The following is a 9,187-nucleotide window of genomic DNA, read 5'->3' on the forward strand; positions in this document are numbered from 1 at the left end:
CTGTTACTTTAAGGACTAAAGTGCACCTGACCATGCATGTAAAAGTTGGACATTGAACAAGGAAGACTGAAGAAGAATTGATGTATTTGAATGATGGTGCTGACGAAGACTATTGAAAGTCCCACGGACTGCCAAACAAACCAGTAAGTCTGTCTTTAAAGAAATCCAGCCAGAATGCTCCCTAGAGACAAGGATGTCAAGACTTCGTCTCACGTACTTTGGACATGCTGTCAGGAGACGGACAGCAAAGAAGGGCTGAAAGAGCAGTCTTGACAATGGGCTTGACATAGGACAATTGTGAGGAGGGCATAGGTCAAGGCTGGTTTCATTCTATTGCACACAGGCTGCCTCTGAGTTAGAATTTACTCGCGGGCACCTAACAACAATGTAAGTGATCTGTATGCAAAATGTGAGACTGATGCTGTGAAGATTTAATGTCTCAAACACTCTATAGAGAGTTCTACTTGCTCTGGATCTTTACCACCAGGTCCCTTTTTTAACATGTTATCCTTTTTATACATTTACAATGATGTTTCGCTGGAGTTTCAAATCGCATTGCCTTAATGCATCATTTTATGGGTTTATTTGCTAGAAATCTCTGTCCTTGCATGAAATCTCTATTCACATGTATTTTCCTCATATTATTGATTTTTAAAAGTTCATAAAAAGAATACATAAAAACCCGGACACAATCTCTGTACCAGATGTGTTTTACAAGTATTTTTTTTTCCCATTTATGGGTTTTCTTTTCATTTTCTTAAAAGTATTGTTTGAAGACTACTCTGTATTCATTTTGATGAAGTCTGATTCAGCAGTGTTTTCTTTTATGGCTCATTCTTTTTATGTTCTTAAAATTTTTTCCTCTTTCAGTTCACAAATATACTTTTTCCTAACTTTCGATTGGATATTGGATTTATTTTTTAAAGTTAGAGCCTCCATTCATTTCCAGGATACAGTTTCTTTTTTATGTGATGCTAGATATAACACCAGGTTCATAAGGATATTGAACCATAATTTTCTTGTGGTATCTTTTGAGATAATAATGACTTCATAAATGAAATGAGAAGTTAGTTTTCAGATTTATAGTTTCTGGAAGAGTAGGTGAAGAATTCATATTATTTATTTTTGATATATTTGGTAGAATCTCCAAGAAAACTATTTGGACTTGAAGTTTTGTTTGTGGGAAGTATTTAAACTATGAATTCATTTTTGTTAAAAGGTAAAGGACACTTTGATCTCTCTTTTTTATTGGGTAAACTTTGGTGATTTATGTCTGTCAAATAATTTTTCTTAATTCTCTATTGGCATAGTGTTCAGATTTTTTTGTTGTTGTTGATTGGTAGTTGCTGTCAGATTGGCTGCGAATCACAGTCACCTCCACAATCCATCTGTGATACCGTTCTTCCTATTGTTGGCGCTGCCATGTAAATGTATCTACGCTGGCACATCCTTTGTGTTAATTGACCCTTTATCACACATGATGTCCTTTCTAGTCCTTGGTCTTTCCTGCTGATGTGCTCAAAGTCTCCCCAGGTGCACTTGTAAAGAACTTCCTGGTTGTGTTTCACAATAGTCTCTTACTGCATTTTCAGTGCCTGTAAGATTGACAAGGGTGCTTCAAAATGTCCTTGGAACCATGGAATGAAAAGACCATGGCATTCCACAAAGTTTTTGAAGCCCCTTCTTCCATTCATGATATTGCTCATTCCTGTCTTCTCACTTTTATTCTTTATCTGTATTACAAGAAAACCATCAATGCTATTAATATTTTCAAAGAACTAGCTTTTATTTTTTCATTGATTTTCTCTTTTTCTATGTATAATTTGATCCATTTCTGTTCATGGTTATCATTTCTTTCCTTCTACTTGCTTTGTGTTTAATTTCTTTTTATAGCTATGAATATTGAAGCTTTGGGGGTTTTCTTGGTTTTTTGTTTTCTGATTTGAAACCTATCTTCTTATCTTAGTTTTCTCTGGCTCTTGTAACAAGATACCACAAAGTGGTCGACTTTAAAGAGCAGACTTTTATTTTCCCCCAGTTCATGAGGCTAGACGTCCAAAGTTAGGACGTTGATCTAAGGGAAGGTCCTTTGTGGGCTATTTCAGCTTCTTTTAATCGCCATATGTGGCATTCTTAGGCTTGCAGTTTTCATCGGCCACCACCATCATATATCATCTCCTTTCCCATGTGTGTGTGTCTGCTTATTTTACTTTTTTAAAAAGGTAGCTCCCAAATGAATTAGTGCAAGGATAAATCCTATTTTGATATGATTCCATTAATTTAACAAAAGAAATCCCCTAGTTCCCAAAGGATTTTACAAATACAGGGTTAGGTGTTGATACGCTTGTTTTGGTACAATGCTTCTGTGTATTCTTTTCATCGGTTTTTGATACTTCCTGCATCATTTGATATTTTTCCCATTCATCTTTCGATATTGCAAATAGAGGCTGGAATTGTTTCTTGAGTCCTTTCAGTTCAGATATGCTGAGTGTGCTCTTCCTTTTTGGTTTTCTAACTCTAGGTTGTGCACATTTCTTTACAGTATTTGACCAAGTCTTCTACAGGTGCCCTTTGAAAGTGTCTGTTCAGCTCTTTGCCTTAGCTACTCTGTAATTAAGAGCAAGGGTCCATGTTGATATTTGCTTTCTTTTATTTTCAGTCCCTTTCACTTTCTTCATGAAAAATGTTCTAATGTCCTCCCACAGCTCATCAGGATAACCTTATAAAAATAAGCTCAGATATTTCAGCCGAAGCAATATAGGCAAGAAGGGAATAGAATAACACACATCAAACACCAACGGGAAAAAATGTAAACCAAGAAACTTATTTGAAGCAAAGTGACCCTCAAATACAAGGGAGAAATATGGACACCTCTTGCCAAACAGGAATGAGAAGAGTTTGTAAAAACAAGGCCAGCTTTTCAAAAGCTACAAAGGGGAGTTCTGGACAGCGAATCAACAACAGCAGACATAAATCTTAGCTCAACATAGATGACATCATCACCCAGAAATCAATCACTTATAGCAATATACAAACTAAAGCTACAAGACAGAAAATCAATAACCATTGATATCAACATGTAACAAAGACAAGTACAAAGAAAATAGAGGTGAAAGGGTAGATACTAAATATGTGATTGGAGAGGAAGATAGGTGGTTTGCAAGAGAGAACAAATTGTCTTAAATTGGGGTGAAAATAATAAGTAGCAAGGAAACCTCAAGTAAAATGGAAAAAAATCCTCAAATTTTAAAAAGGAAAATCACAAGATTCAAAATAAATAAAACATGAAAAGACAAGAAAAACTACAAACAAAAAGAAGTCAGCACAGAAATTTATGAAGAATAAATAAACCAAGAACACACACCTCCTTCACCCCCCACTCCCCCCAAAAAGCAGTAAATTAGCAGCAACAACACATATGAATAATGAAATTGAATGTAAATGGATTAAATGGATAAGTCAAGATACAGAGAGTAGCCAACTGGTAAAGAAAAAAGACTATCAATACACTACTTACAAGAAGCACACCTTAGCCACTAAAATAAAAACTAGTGAATAATTGAATAAAGAAAGATGAAGTTTGTAAAAGTCTTTGGGGGAAAAAAAGTGCCTTCGTAACATAACAAAATCTGTGAGACGGCAAAAATAGTACTCACAGCACATTTTATAGCAATAAACATGCACATCAAAAAGAAAATATAATTGAAACCAACACCTTAACCAAACATCCTCAACAGGAGACCTAACTCTCAGCTCAACATACAAGACAATACCTCGCGAAATCAAGCTACTTAAAGTAGTGGGCAAAATAAAACAAAGTACAATTAAGCAGCATTCATCAACATAAGAAAGAGGGAGAAAGTGGAATATGGCTGACAGATAACAGGCATGGGGAATCTCAGCCACACCCAAAGAAGTTCCACTGAGGGGGACAGTCTGCACTTCCTGGCATTTAGAAGATAAACTTAAGATTTAATAGGCCAACATTTCTTAAAGTGGGAGAGTAGCAGTGTCTAGTGACAGTCTACGGTTTCCCAGTGACGCAAACCTCTGCTGTGAGCCCAACTCCTCTTGGCACAACTGATGTTTCCGACCTCTGAGGCCACTCTGCCAGCCAGACATTCCCCCTTGCTGGTCTCCAGTGGGCTGCATGGAGAGCAGACAATCTCAGCACCTAAGCTATCCTTGTTACCAATTTGTTTCTACTTCCTTCCATCCTGCATTCTTCTCTGGTACCCTCCCCAGTCATGTGCTCCCCCACCCCATACAGCACATGTGTACCACAATAATACTACCACAATAATATGGATCTGCACGCACAATGTAGATTTCGTATTTCACATTTTCGGACTTTGGTTCATTACAATACTTTTTTTGGCTAGTTCTCTTCTGCTTCCTTTCCGGGTACTCCATATGCTGCCATAGTCTCAGAACGACGGTGCCCACAGTCAGGCCACACCCAGTCTTCTCTCTCTTTGGGATCTTTTTTCCCCTATTCTCTGCATACCCACCCTTGTTTGTCCTTGTTTTTTTCCTTGGATTTTTCTTTCTTTTTAATATTTTCTTCTCCTTTGCTCTTTTCCCTCTCTCTTTTCTCTTGTCTTCTTTAGTTCTCCTTCTAAACAAATATATATGCAAGTCTCATCTTCTTGTGACTATTTGCTTACATTCTTCTCCTGTCTCACCCATTTTCTCTTTCTGCTTTCTTTTTCCTCATGATATATCTTTCCATGAAGCCTATTGATTTTGATAAGCACTCTTAAAATACTTTCTTGTACCTTTTACAAATCCAGTGGCCAATCCAGAGGGTCACTTTTTATTACTATCATTACTCTTATTTGATTCTCTCTATTCTCCTTCCCTCCAATTTCCAATTACCTATCCTCTTCCCTTTTCTCCATTTCACAACTACATGTTTTCCAGCTCCTTAAACATCTCTCATAGCACTAGACAGAGTCAATTACCCCTGTACAACACAGAAGCACACACACCACTAATTGCTGCACCACATTACTGAGGAAACAACAGTCAACCACAGTAACAACAATAATAACAAACAATTGAAAAGCACCCAAACCCAATGGAGTACTTTGAAAAAGACATCTTGGAACTATTAGGAACAGAATTCAGAATAATGATGTTTAGGACCCTTTAATAGATGTGTGGAATACTCAAGAGAACAAAGGAAGAAATCACAAAACAGAAATCCTTAAACTAAGAGGCATCCCAGAAGATAAATAATAAGGGAGAATAGTAAAACACCCAAATGATAGAATGGAAAAAAAAAAAAGTGAAATCAAACCAGGAAGCTTGAAGACAACCACTCTGACTACAATTGATGAGGGAAACGACAACAACAAAAAGGGAAGACTCCAAAGAAAGCCTGAGAAGGATGTGAGACATTATCAAGAGAAACAAACTACATCTCATCAGGGTCCCAGAGCAAGAAGAAATGAAAAATATACAGGGAAATAGTATGAAAAATCATGGGATAAAATTTCCCCAGCAACACAAAAGAGAAAATTCAGGAAGCTGAGAGAGTCCAAAATAGGATAGAGCCCTCTAAAAAACCATCAATCATATTGTAGTCAAACTCTCCAATTTTAAGGAAAAGGAGAAAATTCCGAGGGCAGCGAGAGAAAAAAGAACAGTAAGATAAAGATAAGCTCAGACTTCCCAACAGAAACTATGCAGGCAAGAAGGCCATGTAGTGATGTACATAAAATTCTGAATGAAAAATGTCAACCAAGAATCCTACAGCCAGCAAAAGTATCCCTCAAGTAGAGGGAGTAATAAAAGTATTTCCAGAGGAAAAAAACTAAAGGAATTCATGAAAATCTAGGCCAGTACAATGAAAAATATTAAATGAATCACTATGAGCAGCGAGTTAACAACAGTGGACAATCATGATTGAATCATACAGCTCACCACTCAGAAACCAATACAATGAGAGCATAACTCAAAGTCAAACAGAAAGAGAAGAATAAGAAAGACCCAATAAAAATCACATAAACAGAAAAGAAAAAAGAGACTAAAAACAACACAGCACAATGACAGCAAAAAACCTACATCTGTTCATAATGACTGAATTAGAACACAAGACATATGCTGTCTTCAAAAGACACACCTTAAATTCAAAGACAAAAATACACTAAAAATCCCATGATGGTGGAAAAATCTACCAAACCAATGACAACCATAAAAAATCAGGAGTGGCAACATTAATTTCTGATAGAACAGACATTGGAGAACATAGAGATTCAATAGAACAGGGAGATTCAACAACATACTATTTTAAAATGACTGGGTAAAAGAACAAATAAGGGATGGAATTTAGAAATTCCTGGAACAATTGGGAATGACAAAATACTATAACCTTTGGGAAATAGAAAAACTATTTATCAGAGGGCAATTTTTTTCTTACTTTTATTGGGGGTCCTTACATCTCTTATCACAATCCAGTGTGTCAAGCACATTTGCACATCTGCCACCATCATCATTTTCAAAGCATTCTCTTCCCACTTGAGCCCCTGATATCAGCTACCCATTTCTTCCCCCTCCCTTCCTTGCCCTCCCTTTCTCACGAACCCTTGATAAGTTATAGATTATTATTTTCATATCTTACATCATCCTCCGTAGCCCCTCACCCATTTTCTATTATTTGTCCCGCTAGGAGGGAGTTCTAGATTGATCCTTATGATCGATTCCCCCTTTTCCCCCCACCCTACCTTAATCCTCCTGGTATCTCTACTCTCCTTGGTGGTCCTGAGGAGTTTATCTATCCTGGATTCCCTGTGTTGCAGGCGCTTATCTGTAGCAGTGTGCATGCTCTGGTCTAATCCGATTTGTAAGGTAAAATTGAGGTCATGATAGTGGGGGGAAGGAAGCACCAAATAACTAGAGGAAAGTTGTGTGTTTCATTGGTGCTATACTGCACCCTGACTGGTCATCTCTTCCCTGTGAGCCCTCTGTGAGGGGATGTCCAATTGTCTGCAGATGGGCATTGGGTCTCCACCCCATGGCCTGCCCCATTCACATTGGGTATGATTTTGTTCTGCAGAGGGCAATTTAAAGCACTCAACTCACACGTGGAAAATAGAGGAGAAATCCTAAATCAACACTTTAATGCAACACTTCCAAGAACTAAAACAAGTGCAGCTACATAAACAGTCTAACAAATAGAAGAAAAGAAAGCATAAAGATTACAGTAGAAATAAGTGAATTGCAAAAAAAATCAATAAGACAAGAAGTTGATATTCGAAAAAGATTAACAAAATTGTCATTTTGCTGGTAGAGGGTCAGTTAATTATTTAATATGACTTTTCTAGCCAAAGTCTCTAACTCCCATCAAACAGCCTTTTCCTGCATGGGTCAGGTAAGAAGGTAGGGGGAAATACTAAGAAAATTTACCTGTAAATTATTGCAAACAGTAGTCCCTGGAGTGGCATCCTGCTGTGTATAAAATTAGCTCTCTGAGAAGCAGGAGGAAGGACCTCATTACCAGCAAGATCTAGGAGTGTAGTGCATCTTCTCAACCTGAGATCTCTACTCAGTGAACCTTCTGGAACCAGATGATAGCTATACCATCAGAGGAGCAGCAATACAACAATGAGCCAGAGAAGGTGACACAGTGATGGCCTTCCTAAGCCACTGACCTGGTCAAGATGAGTGTTTCTGTGCAGGAGACTGGCTTGCAGTGTTGGGATGCTGACCCACAGAAGTGGTGCTGAGTTCATTGGGGAACTGAGTTTGCTGACCCAGGGAGCATAAGGTTCAGATTTACAGCAGAGAGGGATACAGACCTGAAATTCTGTACCATGTCCTGGGAAAAAAACTTCCCCGAGCATTTCTCACTGTAATTTCTCATCGCAACTTATTCACATCCTTAATAAACCCTATAATCATGAATTTTGTTTGTGAGTTTCTGTGTAGCCATCATAATGGATATTAGAACCCCAAGAAATCAGTAGAGGAGTAAAATGGGTACTTCATTCAGACATTCCAGTTGTCAAACTTAACAAAGAAAATGAAAGAGAACATGCAAAAAAATCTGGAATTAGAAATGAAAAGAGTGGCATCACGACAGATCCAAATAAAATAAAAAAGTCTAATAACTCTCTACTATCAACGACTCTATTCCAACAAGTTTGATTATACAGAAGAAATGGACAAATACCTAGAAATTCACCATTACCTAGAGTAATGCAGATGGATGTAGAAAACCTGAACACATCCTATAGCAAAGGAATAAACAGAGCAGGTCGTCAAGAGACATCTCACCAAGAAAAGTCTAGGACCAGATAAATGGCTTCACTGGGGATTCTACCAAGTAATTGGTGAATAGCAGTCACCAATTCTACACAGAATATTCTAAATTCCAGGAAGGGGCAGCAGACTCTGATCATAACCCTGAGACCAAGAGCAGGCAAAGACTCCACTAAGACAGAAAACTACAGACTAATATCCCTCATGAATATAGATGCAAACAATTCTCAATAAAATTCTGGCCTTTAGAGTCCCACAACATATCCAAAAACAGAAAAAAAATCAAATCATCCATAGCCAACTGGGATTTATACCAGAAATGCAAGGATGTTCCAACCTTCAAAAACCAATCAATGTACTCATCACCTAAACAAAAGAAAGATTTGTACTGATTGTCTCTTCATTGATCCTGATAGTTGTGGGTTTTACAGTCAAGTCTTTGACTCGCCTTGAGTTTGTTTTTGTGCAAGGAGTGAGATATGGGTCATATTTCATCTTCTGCATATAGATATCCAGGTTTCTTCAGCACCACTCATTGAAGAGGGCTTCTGCTCTACAATGATTTGGGGGCCTTTGTCAAAAATCAGTTGTCTGTACACTGATGCTTTTATTTCTGGGTTTTCTGTCCTGATCCATTGGTCCATACATCCATCATTATACCAGTCCAAAGCTGTTTCTACAACTGCGGCTGTAGAGTAGGTTTTGACAGGTAGTGTAAGACCACCTACTTTGTTCTCTCTGAGGAGTTCTTTGCCTATATTGGGCTTCTTTTCTCTCCATATGAAATTAGTTTTTTCCATGTCTTTAAAAATGATGTTGGAATTTGGATAGGGATTGCATTGAATCTGCAGATCGCTTCGGGTAATATTGCCATTTTCACAATTTTGAGTCTTCCAATCCACGAACATGAGATATTCTTCCA

Source organism: Echinops telfairi, unplaced genomic scaffold, assembly GCF_000313985.2.
Source record: "Echinops telfairi isolate 266 unplaced genomic scaffold, ASM31398v2 ScPeMD7_57;HRSCAF=196, whole genome shotgun sequence".
In the NCBI taxonomy this organism is placed as follows: domain Eukaryota; kingdom Metazoa; phylum Chordata; class Mammalia; order Afrosoricida; family Tenrecidae; genus Echinops; species Echinops telfairi.